Source organism: Arachis duranensis, chromosome 9 (assembly GCF_000817695.3).
Source record: "Arachis duranensis cultivar V14167 chromosome 9, aradu.V14167.gnm2.J7QH, whole genome shotgun sequence".
Taxonomy (NCBI): Eukaryota; Viridiplantae; Streptophyta; class Magnoliopsida; order Fabales; family Fabaceae; genus Arachis; species Arachis duranensis.
This window is the reverse complement of record NC_029780.3, coordinates 107,477,526-107,477,884: the sequence shown is the minus strand read 5'-3', so window position 1 is coordinate 107,477,884 and position 359 is coordinate 107,477,526.

Genomic DNA, 359 nt, shown 5'->3' with positions numbered 1-359 from the left:
CAAGACCACTTCTATGAAGTTGTGGCCTTGAAGAAGGTGATCCCCGAGGTCCCTTTCAAACTCAAAAAGAGTGAATATCCAAAGATCCGACATGAGATCCGAAGAAGAGGTTGGGAAATTCTTACCAACCCCATTCAACAAGTCAGAATCTTAATGGTTCAAGAGTTCTATGCCAATGCATGGATCACCAAGAACCATGATCAAAGTGTGAACCCAGACCCAAAAAATTGGCTTACAATGGTTCGGGGGAAATACTTGGATTTTAGTCCGGAAAATGTAAGGTTGGCATTCAACTTGCCCATGATGCAAGGAGATGAACACCCCTACACTAGAAGGGTCAACTTTGATCAAAGGTTGGA